Raw genomic sequence first — 14,702 nt, 5'->3', positions numbered from 1 at the left:
CCTGACTAGACTTCCTGCCGCTGAGAAGTGGTTTCCGTCTGGCCACTCTACCACAAAGGTCTGATTGGTGGAGTGCTGCAGAGATAGTTGTCCTTCTGGAAGGTTCTCCCATCTCCACAGAGAAACTCTGTCAGAGAGACCATAAGGTTCTTGGTCATCTCCTTGACCAAGGCCCCTCTCCCCCGATTGCTAAGTTTGGCCAGGCGGCCAGCTCTAGGAAGAGTCTTGGTGGTTCCAAACGTCTTCCATTTAAGAATGATGGAGGCCACTGTGTCCTTCGGAACCTTCAATGCTGCAGAAATGTGTAGTAGCCTTCCCCAGAGCTGTGCCCAGACACAATCCTGTCTTTGAGCTCTACGGACAATTCCTTTAACCTCATGGCATGGTTTTTGCTCTGACAGGCACTGTCAACTGTTGGACCTTTACATACGTAGGTGTGTGCCTTTTATTTAATCCATTTTAGAATAAGGCTGTAACGTAACAAAAGTCAAGGGGTCTGAACACTACAAATACACTGTAATTGTTACCCATAAATTATTTAATATTTATATAAAAACAGCTGCATTTGGGTCTTCAATGAGTTACACAACTCTTCTTACTACTAGTCAGGAGTATATCAAAGAAGGCACTAGAGGTCGACCGATTAATCGGAATGGCCGATTAATTAGGGCCGATTTCAAGTTTTCATAACAATTGGAAATCTGTATTTTTGGGCGCCGAGTTACCGATTATTATATATTTTTTTACACCTTAATTTAATCTTTGTTTAACTAGGCAAGTCAGTTAAGAACACATTCTTATTTTCAATGACGGCCTAGGAACGGTGGGTTAACTGCCTCGTTCAGGGGCAGAAAGACAGATTTTCACATTGTCAGCTTGGGGGATCCAATCTTGCAACCTTACAGTTAACTAGTCCAACGCAATAACGACCTGCCTCTCTCTCGTTGCACTCCACAAGGAGACTGCCTGTTACGCAAATGCAGTAAGCCAAGGTAAGTTGCTAGCTAGCATTAAACTTATCTTATAAAAAAAACAATCAATCATAATCACTAGTTAACTACACATGGTTGATGATATTACTAGATATTATCTAGCGTGTCCTGTGTTGCATATAATCTGACTGAGCATACAAGTATCTAGGTATCTGACTGAGCGGTGGTAGGCAGAAGCAGGCGCGTAAACATTCATTCAAACAGCACTTTTGTGCGTTTTGCCAGCAGCTCTTCGGTGTGCGTCAAGGATTGCGCTGTTTATGACTTCAAACCTACCAACTCCCGAGATGAGGCTGGTGTGACCGAAGTGAAATGGCTGGCAAACTTCACTCGCTCTGAGCCTTGGGGTGGTTGTTTCCCTTGCTCTGCATGGGTAACGCTGCTTCGATGTGGTGGCCGTTGTCGTTGTGTTGCTGGTTCGAGCCCAAGGAGGAGCGAGGAGAGGGACGGAAGCTATTCTGTTACACTGGCAATACTAAAGTGCCTATAAGAACATCCAATAGTCAAAGGTTAAGGAAATACAAATGGTATAGAGGGAAATAGTCCTATAATAACTACAACCTAAAACTTCTTACCTGGGAATATTGAAGACTCATGTTAAAAGGAACCACCAGCTTTCATATGTTCTCATGTTCTGAGCAGGGAACTGAAATGTTAGCTTTCTTACATAGCACATATTGCACTTTTATGTTGTTCTCCAACACTTTGTTTTTGCATTATTTAAACCAAATTGAACATGTTTCATTATCTACTTGAGGCTAAATTGATTTTATTGATGTATTATATTAAGTTAAAATAAGTGTTTATTCAGTATTGTTGTAATTGTCATTATTACAAATATTATTTATTTATATATATTTTTTAAATGGGCCGATTTAATCGGTATCGGCTTTTTTGGTCCTCCAATAATCGGTATTGGCGTTCAAAAATCATAATCGGTCGACCTCTAGTTGGCACTGTCATATCCGCAGTGAAACAAGGGCTGGGTCATGACTGTACTCTAGTCTACCCTAAATGCAATTGATTGGAAAAGACTCGGGACTCTATTCACCTAAATAGAATATTCAAGCAGGACTGAAAGTTAATTCTCTGGCATCTTGCAAAGAAAATGAAATGCCTCCTGATCTTGAAAGTTTCCATCTGAGGACATGCTTATAAGTAATGCTGAGACAGGAAAGGACAACCTTGTAACACTAAACTACTAGGCCATCAATGGGACAAAGTAAACAAGGTTCAACCAAGACAAAAAAAATAAAAAATCCAAGCAGTGGCCCTCTTTAAAACATGTCCTTCAGTATCCTGACAACATAGTCACTAACGGCCCATTACTTGTTATTTGTAGCAGGTAAGTGCCAATGGCCCTTTGTTTAACTGTGAACACTGTGTAGCCTATTTCCTCCAGTCACACAATACAGTAGTCCCGAAAAAACATCCAATATGGCAAACAGTAGGAAAAAAATATTAAGTCTGGTTAGCCTTTAACCTGCCCCAGTATCTGTGCATTAGAGATGTTGACTATGACGTGTCTTTCTCTAACACCCTCGGCACGGTTTCTCAAAAGCGATGGAGCTTAGGCTCACAAGTGTTTAGGGTGCATCTTTCCTACAACAGCCAGGATGTAACACGTGTTTAACAAAACACTAATACAGGGAGAACGGTCGCTAGGTGCGTTGTTGGAGCAAGTGTCCATACTGATAGGATCCAAAGAAAGGAAGCGCTGCTCTCGGATCAACATCGTCCATTCAAATCTTTACTTAACATTATAATTAATTCACAATACTGATGACGGATTAGCTCTTAGAAAGATATGACCATCTAAATCAGCAAATGTTGAGGCTGCTTATTCCCAAATAATAATAATCGCTAAATCACCGATTTAGGCTACACATCATGAAATGTATTGGGACAAATTGCAATATCAAAATATAACTCGATTGAACATGAAATGTATTTCAATATGATTGAAATAGGCCTATAGCCTACTGTTTTTATATTTTAATGCAGTCATCTCGATTTTCATTTGAAGCATATTTTTGAACGTCGCTTGTGTGTATCAATTGCAAAGACATTTACAACTTATTATTTGTAGTCACCTTTGGTCTGAAGTTATCGACGTTTACAAAGAGACGAAGAAACCATGTGATTCTATGTTTAGAAGGGGATCTGCGGCGTATAAAGTGACATGAGAGAGAGAAAAAAGCATCCAACGATGGATGCTATTTGGAGCTGTACCTGTGGATGTATTTTAAGGCCTACCTTCAAACTCAGTGCCTCTTTGCTTGACATCATGAGAAAATCTAAAGAAATTCAACAAAACATCCAAATTATTTTTTTTAGACCTCTACAAGTCTGGTTCATCCTTGGGAGCAATTTCAAAGGTAATTGGCCTGACGATAACATGTTCATCTGTACAAACAACCGTACGCAAGTATAAACACCATGGGAGCACGCAGCCGTCATACCGCTCAGGAAGTTCTGTCTCTTAGAGATGAAGGTACTTTGGTGCGAAAAGTGCAAATCAATCCCAGAAAAACAGCAAAGGACCATGTGAAGATGCTGGAGGAAACAGGTATATCCACAGTAAAGAGTCCTACAGTGGAGCAAAAAATTAGTCAGACACCAAATTGTGCAATTTCTCCCACTTAAAAAGATGAGAGGCCTGTAATTTTCAACACAGGTACACTTCAACTATGACAGACACAATGAGAGAAAAAAAATCCAGAAAATCACATTGTAGGATTTTTAATGAATTTATTTGCAAATTATTGTGGAAAATAAGTATTTGGTCAATAACAAAAGATATTTCAATACTTTGTTATATACCCTTTGTTGGCAATGACAAACGTTCTCTGTAAGTCTTCACAAGGTTTTCACACACTGTTGCTGGTATTTTGGCCCATTCCTCCATGCAGATCTCCTCTAGAGCAGTGATGTTTTGGGGCTGTTGCTGGGCAACACGGACATTCAACTCCCTCCAAAGATTTTCTATGGAGTTGAGATCTGGAGACTGGCTAGGCCACTCCAGGACCTTGAAATGCTTCTTACGAAGCCACTCCTTCGTTGCCCGGGCAGTGTGTTTGGGATCATTGTCATGCTGAAAGACCCAGCCACATTTCATCTTCAATGCCCTTGCTGATGGAAGGAGGTTTTCACTAAAAATCTCACGATACATGGCCCCATTCATTCTTTCCTTTACACGGATCAGTCGTCCTGGTCCCTTTGCAGAAAAATAGCCCCAAAGCATGATGTTTCCACCCCCATGCTTCACAGTAGGTATGGTGTTCTTTGGATGCAACTCAGCATTCTTTGTCTTCCAAACACAACGAGTTGAGTTTTTACCAAAAAGTTATATTTTGGTTTCATCTGACCATATGACATTCTCCCAATCTTCTTCTGGATCATCCAAATGCTCTCTAGCAAACTTCAGACGGGCCTGGACATGTACTGGCTTAAGCAGGGGGACACGTCTGGCACTGCAGGATTTGAGTCCCTGGCTGCGTAGTGTGTTACTGATGGTAGGCTTTGTTACTTTGGTCCCAGCTCTCTGCAGGTCATTCACTAGGTCCCCTGTGTGGTTCTGGGATTTTTGCTCACCGTTCTTGTGATCATTTTGACCCCACGGGGTGAAATCTTGCGTGGAGCCCCAGATCGAGGGAGTTTATCAGTGGTCTTGTATGTCTTCCATTTCCTAATAATTGCTCCCAGAGTTGATGTCTTCAAACCAAGCTGCTTACCTATTGCAGATTCAGTCTTCCCAGCCTGGTGCAGGTCTACAATTTTGTTTCTGGTGTCCTTTGACAGCCCTTTGGTCTTGGCCATAGTGGAGTTTGGAGTGTGACTGTTTGAAGTTGTGGACAGGTGTCTTTTATACTGATAACAAGTTCAAACAGGTGCCATTAATACAGGTAACGAGTGGAGGACAGAGGAGCCTCTTAAAGAAGAAGTTACAGGTTTGTGAAAGCCAGAAATCTTGCTTGTTTGTAGGTGACCAAATACTTATTTTCCACCATAATTTGCAAATAAATTCATAAAAAATCCTACAATGTGATTTTCTGGATTTTTTTTCTCATTTTGTCTGTCATAGTTGAAGTTTACCTATGATGAAAATTACAGGCCTCTCTCATCTTTTTAAGTGGGAGAACTTGCACAATTGGTGACTGACTAAATACTTGTTTGCCCCACTGTATATCGACATAACCTGAAAGGCCACTCAGCAAAGAAGAAGCCTCTGCTCCAAAACTGCCATAACAACTGCTCCAAAACTGCCATAAAAAAGCCAGACTACGGTTTGCAACTGCAACAAAGACAGTACTTTTTGGAGAAATGTCCTCTGATGAAACAAAAATAGAACCGTTTGACCATAATGACCATCATTATGTTCGGAAGAAAAAGAGGGACGCTTTCAAGCCGAAGAACACCATCCCAAACTTGATGGTGCTCCCGAACAAGCTAAAAATCCTCTTTGTCTGCTTTGAGAATAACACAGTGCCACAGACGTGGCCCGCTCCCGAGGATGGGGGCTCTCGTTCTCCTTGGCCGATGTGAGTAAGACATTTAACCGTGTTAACCCTCGCAAGGCTTATTTATTTACTTATTGCCTTACCTCTGTTATCCTACCTCATTTGCACACTGTATATAAACTTTTTCTATTGTATTATTGACTGTATATTTGTGTATTCCATGTGTAACTCAGATTGTGTTGCACTGCTTGGCTTAATCTTGGCCAGGTCGCAGTTGTAAATGAGAACTTGTTCTCAACTAGCCTACCTGGTTAACCTCTTGGTGTTAGGGTGGCAGTATTTTCATTTTTGGGAAAAAAACGTTCCCGTTTTAAACAGGATATTTTGTCAGGAAAAGATGCTAGAATATGCATATAATTGACAGCTTTGGATAGAAAACACTAACGTTTCCATATTGTCTGTGAGTATAACAGAACTGATGTTGCAGGCGAAAGCCTGAGAAAAATCCAATCCGGAAGTGCCCCAGGTTTTGAAAGCGCTGCGTTCCAATGACTCCCTATATGGCTGTGAATGTACCATCAACGAGCTTACGCTTTCTACGTATTCCCCAAGGTGTCTACGGCATTGTGACGTGGTTTTACGCATTTCTGTTGAAGAATAGCCGTATGGGGGCACATTGCGTAAGTGGTCACATGGTGGCTCCGAGAGAGATTCTCGCGTTAAGTGCAGAGGTAGCCATTACTCCAGTCGGTCCTAGAGAAAAAGGAATTGTCCCGACGGATATATTATCGAATAGATATTAGAAAAACACCTTGAGGATGGATTCTAAACAACGGTTGCCATGTTTCTGTCGATATTATGGAGCTAATTTGGAATATTTTTCGGCGTTGTGGTGACCGCTATTTCCGGGCGATTTCTCAGCCAAAACGTGAAGAACAAACGGAGCTATTTCGCCTACAAAAATAATCTTTTGGGGATTTTTTTTAACTTTGGCTGTCTACCTGTGAGTCTCGTGAGTGAAAACATCGGAAGTTCATCAAAGGTAAACTATTTAATTTGATTGCTTTTCTGATTTCAGTGACAAGTTTGCCTGCAGCTAGCAAGGCATAATGCTATGCTAGGCTATGATAAACTTACACAAATATTTGTCTAGCGTTGGCTGTAAAGCATATTTTGAAAATCTGAGATGACAGGGTGATTAACAAAAGGCTAAGCTGTGTTCCAATATATTTCACTTGTGATTTTCATGAATAGGAAGATTTATGTCCGTTGCGTTATGCTAATTAGTGTCAGATGATGATAATGGTCCCCGTTCATGGGCTGGGTGCCACTACAGGTTAAATAAAGGTTAAATAAATATATATATACACTTTTTTTAAAGGCTGCCTGCCCAGACGGCATCTCTAGTCACGTACTTTGAGCATGCGCAGACCAGCGGGCTGGAGTGTTTACGGACATATTCAAACTCTACCTATCCAACTCTGCTATCTCCACATGCTTCAAGATGTCCACCATTGTTCCTGCACCCAAGAAAGCAAAAGGTAACTGAACTAAATTAATATCGCCCCATAGCACTCACTTCAGTCTTCATGAAGTTCTTAGCGAGGCTAGTTGAACAGGTCAACATTCACAAGGCTGCGGGGCCAGACGGATTACCAGGACGTGTGCAGGTGCTGACCAACTGGAAGGTGTCTTCACTGACATTTTCAACATGTCCCTGATTGTAATACCAACATGTTTCAAGCAGACCACCATAGTCCCTGTGCCCAAGAACACAAAGGCAACCTGCCTAAATGACTACAGACCTGTAGCACTCACGTCCGTAGCCATGAAGTGCTTTGAAAGGTTGGTAATGGCTCACATCAACACCATTATCACAGAAACCCTAGACTCACTCCAATTTGCATACCGCCCAAACAGATCCACAGATGATGCAATATCTATTGCACTGAATACTGCTCTTTCCCACCTGGACAAAAGGAACACTAATGTGAGAATGCTATTTATTGACTACAGCTTAGCGTTCAACAACATAGTACCCTCAAAGCTCATAACTAAGCTAAGGATCCTGGGACTAAACACCTCCCATCTGCAACTGTATCCTGGACTTCCTGACGGGCCGCCCCCAGGTGGTGAGGGTAGCTAGCAACACATCTACCACTCTGATCCTCAACACTGGAGCTCCACAGGGGTGCGTGCTCAGTCCCCTCCTGTACTCCCTGTTCACCCACGACTGCATGGCCAGGCACGACTCCAACACCATCATCAAGTTTGCAGATGACACAACAGTGGTAGGCCTGATCACCGACAACGACGAGACAGCCTATATGGAGGTGGTCAGAGGCCTGGCCGGGTGGTGCCAGAATAACAACCTATCCCTCAACGTAACCAAGACTAAGGAGATGATTGTGGACTACAGGAAAAGGAGGACCGAGCACGCCCCCATTCTCATCGACAGGGCTGTAGTGGAGCAGGTTGAGAGCTTCAAGTTCCTTGGTGTCCACATCAACAACAAACTTCATTGTCCAAACACAACAAGACAGTCGTGAAGAGGGCACGACAAAGCCTATTCCCCCTCAGGAAACTGAAAAGATTTGTCATGGGTCCAAAGATCCTCAAAAGGACATCGAGAGCATGGTTGCATCACTGCCTGGTATGGCAATTGCTCGGCCTCTGACCGCAAAGCACTACAGACGGTAGTGTGTACGGCCCAGTATATCACTGGGGCTAAAGCTGCCTGCCACCCAGGAGCTCTACACCAGGCAGTGTCAGAGAAAGGCCCTAAAAATTGTCAAAGACCCCAGCCACCCCAGTCATAAACTGTTCGCTCTACTACCGCAAGGCAAGAGGTACTGGAGTGCCAAGTCTAGGACAAAAAGGCTTCAACAGTTTTTACCCCCAAGCCATAACACTCCTGAACAGGTAATCGAATGGCTTCCCAGATAATTTGCATTGTATGCCCCCCCCAACCCCTCTTTTTACACCGCTGCTACTCTGTTTATCATATATGCATAGTCATTTTAACTATACATTCTTGTACGTACATACTACCTCAATTGGGCCGACCAACCAGTGCTCCCGCACATTGGCTAACCAGGCTATCTGCATTGTCTCCCGCCACTCGCCAACCCCTATTTTACACTACTGCTACTCTCTGTTCATCATATATGCATAGTCACTTTAACCATATCTACATACTACCTCAATCAGCCTGACTAACCGGTGTCTGTATGTAGCCTCGCTACTGTATATAGCCTGTCTTTTTACTGTTGTTTTATTTCTTTACTTACCTATAGTTCACCTAACACCTTTTTTGCACTATTGGTTAGAGCCTGTAAGTAAGCATTTCACTCTAAGGTCTACAGCTGTTGTATTGGGCGCACTTGACAAATAAACTTTGATTTGACTTCAATTTGCATACGGCCCCAATAGATCCACAGACGATGCAATTGCCATTGCACGGCATACTGCCCTATCCCATCTGGACAAGAGGAATACCTATGTAAGAATACTGTTCATTGAAGACAGCTCAGCCTTCAACACCATATTGCCCTCCGAGCTCATCATTAAGCTTGGGCCCTGGGTTTGAGCCCCACCCTGTACAACTGGGTCCTGGACATCCTGATGGGCCACCCTCCAGATTGTGAAGGTAGGAAACACCTCCACTACACTGATACTCACCACAGGTGCCCCACAAGGGTCCGTGGTCAGTCCCCTCCTGTACTCCCTGTTCACCCATGACTGCATGGCCATGCACGCCTCCAACTCAATCATCAAGTTCGCAGACGACAACAGTAGTAGGCCTGATTACCAACAATGATGAGACAGCCTACAGGGAGAAGGTGAGAACCCTAGCAGAGTGGAGCCAGGAAAATAACCTCTCCATCAACAACATTTAGGAGCATGGACTGTAGAAGACAGCAACGGGAGCAGACCCTCATCCCAATCGACAGGACTGCAATGGAGAAGGTGAAACCCTTCAAGTTCCTCAGTGTACACATCACTGACAATCAAATGGTCCACCCACACGTCTCTTCAACCTCAGGAGGCTGAATAAATTTGGCTTGGCCCCTAAGACCCTCACAAACTTTGACAGATGCACCATTGAGAGCATCCTGTTTGGCTGTATCACTGTCTGGTACGGCACCTGCACCGCCCGCAACCGCAGGGCTCTCCAGAGGGTGGTGCGGTCTGCCCAACAAATCACCGGGGGCACACTGCCTGCCCTCTAGGACACCTACAGCACACTATGTCACAGGAAGGCCAAAAAGATAAAAGACATCAACCACCCAAACCACAGCCTGTTCACCCCAATATCATCCAGAAGGCAAGTACAGAAGGCAAGTCAGTACATGTTAGAGGTCGACCGATTAATCGGAATGGCCGATTAGTTAGGGCCGATTTCAAGCTTTCATAACAATCAGATTTTTTTTTATTTTTTAAATACACCTTTATTTAATCTTTATTTAACTGGGCAAGTCAGTTAAGAACACATTCTTATTTTCAATGACAGCCTAGGAACGGTGGGTTAACTGCCTTGTTCAGGGGCAGAACGACAGATTTTTACCTTGTCATATCAGGGATTCAATCTTGCAACCGTATAGTTAACTAGTCCAACGCCACCTGTCTCACGAGGAGCCCGCCTGTTACGCGAATACAGTAAGAAGCCAAGGTAAGTTGCTAGCTAGCATTAAACTTAATCAATCATAATCACTAGTTATAACTACACATGGTTGATGATATTACGAGTTTATCTAGCGTGTCCTGCGTTGCATATAATCGATGCAGTGCACATTCGCGAAAAAGGATTGTCGTTGCACCAACGTGTACCTAACCATAAACACCATTGCCTTCCTTAAAATCAATACACAGAAGTATATATTTTTAAACCTGCATATTTAGCTAAAAGAAATCCAGGTTAGCAGGCAATATTAACCAGGTGAAAATGTGTCACTTCTCTTGCGTTCATTGCACGCAGAGTCAGGGTATATGCAACAGTTTGGGCCACCTGGCTCATTGCAAACTAATTTGCCAGAATTTTACGTAATTATGACATAACATTGAAGGTTGTGCAATGTAACAGCAATATTTAAGCTTAGGGATGCCACCCGTTAGATAAAATACGGAACGGTTCCGTATTTCACTGAAAGAATTAACGTCTCGTTTTCGAGATTATAGTTTCCGGATTCGACCATATTAATGACCTAAGGCTCGCATTTCTGTGTGTTATTATGTTATAATTAAGTCTATGATTTGATAGAGCAGTCTGACTGACTGATGGTAGGCACCAGCAGGCTCATAAGCATTCATTCAAACAGCACTTTTGTGCATTTTGCCAGCAGCCCTGCTGTTTATGACTTCAAGCTTATCAACTCCCGAGATTAGGCTTGTGTAACCGATGTGAAATGGTTAGCTAGTTAGCGGGGTGTGCGCTAATAGTGTTTCAAACGTCACTCGCTCTGAGACTTGGAGTAGTTATCCCCCTTGCTCTGCATGGGTAACGCTGCTTCGAGGGTGGCTGTTGTCGTTGTGTTCCTGGTTCGAGCCCAGGTAGGGGCGAGGAAAGGTACAGAAGCTATACTGTTACACTGGCAAAACTAAAGTGCCTATAAGAACATCCAATAGTCAACAGTACATTAAATACAAATGGTATAGAGAGAAATGGTCCTATAATAACTACAACCTAAAACTTCTTTCCTGGGAATATTGAAGACTCGTGTTAAAAGGAACCACCAGCTTTCATATGTTCTCATGTTCTGAGCAAGGAACTTTAACATAAGCTTTCTTACATGGCACATATATAGCACTTTTACCATCTTCTCCAACACTTTGTTTTTGCATTATTTAAAGCAAATTGAACTTGTTTCATTATTTATTTAAGGCTAAATGGATTTTATTGATGTATTATATTAAGTTAAAATAAGTGTTAATTCAGTATTGTTGTAATTGTCATTATTACAAATAAATTTTAAAAAACGGACGATTAATCGGTATTGGGTTTTTTGTCCTCCGATAATCGGTATCGGCATTGAAAAATCATAATCGGTCGACCTCTAGTACATGTGCATCAAAGCTAGGACTGAGAGACTGAAAAACAGCTTCTATCTCCAGGCCATCAGACTGTTAAATAGCCATCACTAGCCAGCCTCCACCCAGTACCCTGCCCTGAACTTAGTCACTGTCACTAGCCAGCTATCACCCGGTTACGCAACCCTGCACCTTAGAGGCTGCTGCCCTATGTACATAAACATGTAACCACTGGTCACTTTAATAATGTTTACATACAGTTTCTCATTTCATATGTGTATACTCTATTCAAAATTGCTCCACCTAATATTTCTACATTTCTTAATTCCAATATTTTACTTTGAGGTGTGTGTATTGTTAAATACTACTACACTGTTGGAGCTAGGAATTCAAGCATTTCGCTACACCCGAAATAACATCTGTGTAACATGAAGTCCTATGAGTGTCATTTTTATGTGACCAATAAAAATTGGATTTTGATTTGAAACCCCATGACACCACCTATTTCAGTAAATACATCCACTTCCTAGATGCACCACCTAGACCAACATTAAATTACAAACAAATCATTAACATGAGAAGGCCTTCTGACGGATGCTGTACAAACTGTGCATAGCAATTGAGTGGGCCACATTTCAGATGTTCAAGATCATTCGCTAAATGTGTCAGTCAATTCCAGAGACGAGGAGCAGCGAGGTGTCTAGCTAGACTGTCATCTGAAACTGGAGAAATTAAGGGACAGCGCCCACTCGATATCCTAGTTTCAATTTCATATTCTTATCCACAGCTTGTTTCTCAAATATCACGCGTCTTCGTGACTGGGTAAATCTCATCATTCTCCATGCTATGCTTCACCGGCGTTTATACTAGCGAACCAAACAGATAACATTAACGAGCTAGCTGCTGTACAGTCAGTCCAATGTTAACTCTTAGCCCCTTACCTTAGCCGCAAAGGAACCCATGATTTTTTTAATGTCACCTTTATTTTAACAGGGAGTTATGTTGAGACGAATGTCTCTTTCACAGCTGAGCCCTGTATACACAGGATAGTCCAGATAGCCATGCATGTAGGACATTTATTGTAAACTTTGGAAATTTAGCAGACTAACGTTTGCTTGCTAATTGTTTAACTACCTATCAAGCCCACCACTGCTCTGAAAAGCTGAGCGTTAGCTAGCTAACGTTATAGCTACAGGCTGCCTAGCTAGCATTAGCTAGTTACAACAAATATGTATTACAAACATTCATGGTCAAGCAAGTGAAAAGCTTCCTAACATTCAAATCAAATGGATTCACCACATAACGTTACTTCGTAAACAACAGGTGAAATGTTTACATCAGGGCAATAATAAAGACATGTGGAACGTATTTTAATCTAGCTATCTATATATCGTGGTTTATTTAAACCTGTTACGCAGTATCAATTTATACCAAGTCGCCGGGAGAGATAATTTGATGGAAAGACAACCCAAACCATACAGCATGGCTACCAGTCAACATAGCTAGCTAGCGAGCTTCATCTGAAGCTACTTACTTCTCTAGCTAACGTTAGTTAACCATAATTGGCAACTTTGGGTTGCGTTTTATGTTATATTCAACTGCTTACATATAAAATACACTCAGCTATTAAATGGCGAAATTCCTACCTGCAACTACGGGTTACGTCCTTATTTTTCTTCTTAAACCCTCAAATCCACTCATGGATCTCACTAAGGTCCGCCTCCAGCATAACAAATGAGGGGATTCGATTAATCTGGCCCCGGTAGACGAATCCTGCACCGGCGAAAATGGATCGCATTCGTTTTGGAACCGGGCTGTCTCCCGGGAGTGAGCCAGGTACCAGTTTAAATGAAAACTATACTGAACAAAAGTATAAACGCAACTAATTCAAAGATTTTACTGAGTTACAGTTCATATAAAGAAATCAGTCAATTGAAATAAATGAATTAGGCTGTGTAAAGCATATGCCCACCCACATGGGAGCCAGGTCCACCCACTGTAGAGCCAGGCCCAGCCAATCAGAATGAGTTTTTCCCCACAAAAGGACTTCATAACACACAGAAATACTATGGTCCTGGGCTGGTGTGGTTACACGTGGTCTGTGGTTGTGAGACTGGTTGGACTACTGCCAAATTCTCTAAAACAAACTTGGAGGCGACATATGGTAGAGAAATGAAAATGTAATTATCTGGCAACAGCCCTGGTGGACATTCCTGCAGTCAGCATGCCCATTGCACGTTCCTTCAAAACTTGAGACATCTGTGGCATTGTGTTGTGTGACAAAACACATTTTAGAGTGATCTTTTGTCCCCAGCACAAGGTGCACCTGTGTAATGATCCTGCTGTTTAATCAGCTTCTTGATATACCACATCTGTCATGTGGATGGGATTAACTTAAATGCTCACTGATAGGGATGTAAACAAATATGTGCCCACATTTTTTGAGAAATAAGCTTTTTGTGCAAATGAACAATTTCTGGAAACTTTTATTTCAGCTCATGAAACCAACACTTTACATGTTACGTATCTATGTTCAGTATATTTAATGGAAAATAGATTGTATGTTTCTGGAGGCTGCCTTGTCAGCCTGGTCTCATAGACAAGACGTAACATAGTAAAGTTAAATCCTGGGGTCCACACAAAACACGAAACATTACATAATACAGAACATGAACAGCTCAGACAAGAACAGCTCAAGGACAGAACTACATCGATAAAATAGGAACATGTAGCCTGCATATCAATATATACACACAAACTGAATAGGACAAATAGGGGAGAGGCGTTGCTTTATCTGGTTTTTGAAACCGGGCTTGCTGTTCAATTGAGCAATATGAGATGAAACAGAGTTCCATGCGGTAATGGCTCTATATAGTACTGTATGCCCTCTTGAATTTGTTCTAGATTTGGGGACTGTGAAAAAAGCCCTTGTGGCATGTCTGGTGGGGTAATGTGTTTGTCAGAGCTGTGTCTAAGTTGACTATGCAAACAATTTGGGATTTTCAACACATTAATGTTCCTTACAAAAAGAAGAAGTGATGCAGTCAGTCGCTCCTCAACTCTTAGCCAAGACAGACTGGCATGCATAGTATTTACAGTGGGGCAAAAAAGTATTTAGTCAGCCACCAATTGTGCAAGTTCTCCCACTTAAAAAGATGAGAGGGGCCAATCATTTTCATCATAGGTACACTTCAACTATGACAGACAAAATGAGAAAAGAAAT

At 42.1% G+C, this 14,702-nt stretch overlaps 1 protein-coding gene across 3 annotated transcripts in view; it reads right to left on the bottom strand.

Moving 5' to 3' along the window:
- LOC112228852 (kelch-like protein 13) overlaps positions 1-13,250 on the bottom strand; it is a 94,688-nt gene extending 81,438 nt beyond the window's left edge. For 2 of the 3 annotated variants that reach the window (XM_024394545.2, XM_024394546.2), the window contains exon 1: positions 13,126-13,250. The gene's annotated coding sequence lies outside the window, so the exon portion shown is untranslated. The remainder of the gene's footprint in view (positions 1-13,125) is intronic. The other variant, XM_024394547.2, reaches the window with a different exon arrangement.
- Between the last annotated feature and the right edge of the window lie 1,452 nt (positions 13,251-14,702).

This window comes from Oncorhynchus tshawytscha, linkage group LG30 (genome assembly GCF_018296145.1).
Source record: "Oncorhynchus tshawytscha isolate Ot180627B linkage group LG30, Otsh_v2.0, whole genome shotgun sequence".
Lineage (NCBI taxonomy): Eukaryota > Metazoa > Chordata > Actinopteri > Salmoniformes > Salmonidae > Oncorhynchus > Oncorhynchus tshawytscha.
This window is presented reverse-complemented; position numbering and strand designations above follow the sequence as displayed.